The sequence below is a fragment of the Cebus imitator genome, unplaced genomic scaffold (assembly GCF_001604975.1).
Source record: "Cebus imitator isolate Cc_AM_T3 unplaced genomic scaffold, Cebus_imitator-1.0 Scaffold613, whole genome shotgun sequence".
NCBI lineage: Eukaryota > Metazoa > Chordata > Mammalia > Primates > Cebidae > Cebus > Cebus imitator.
In genome coordinates, this window is record NW_016107928.1 from 100,057 (window position 1) to 100,537 (window position 481).

Below are 481 nucleotides of genomic sequence, written 5' to 3' on the forward strand. Positions count from 1 at the left end.
AAGTAATTTACAGATTCAACACTATCCCCATCAAGCTACCAATGACCTTCTTTATGGAACTGGAAAAAAACCATCTTAAACTTCATATGGAACCTAAAGAGAGCCCAAATAGCCAAGTCAGTTCTAAGCAAAAAGAACAAAGCGGGAGGCATCACACTACCGGACTTCAAACTATACTACAAGGCTACAGTAATCAAAACAGTGTGGTACTGGTACCAAAACAGAGATATAGATCAATGGAACAGAACAGAGGCCTTGGAGGCAACACAACACATCTACAACCATCCAATCTTTGACAAACCTCACAAAAACAAGCAATGGGGAAAGGAGTCCCTGTTTAATAAATGGTGTTGGGAAAACTGGCTAGCCATGTGCAGAAAGCAGAAACTGGACTCCTTCCTGACACTTTACACTAAAATTAACTCCAGATGGATTAAAGACTTAAACATAAGACCTAACACCATAAAAACTCTAGAAGAAA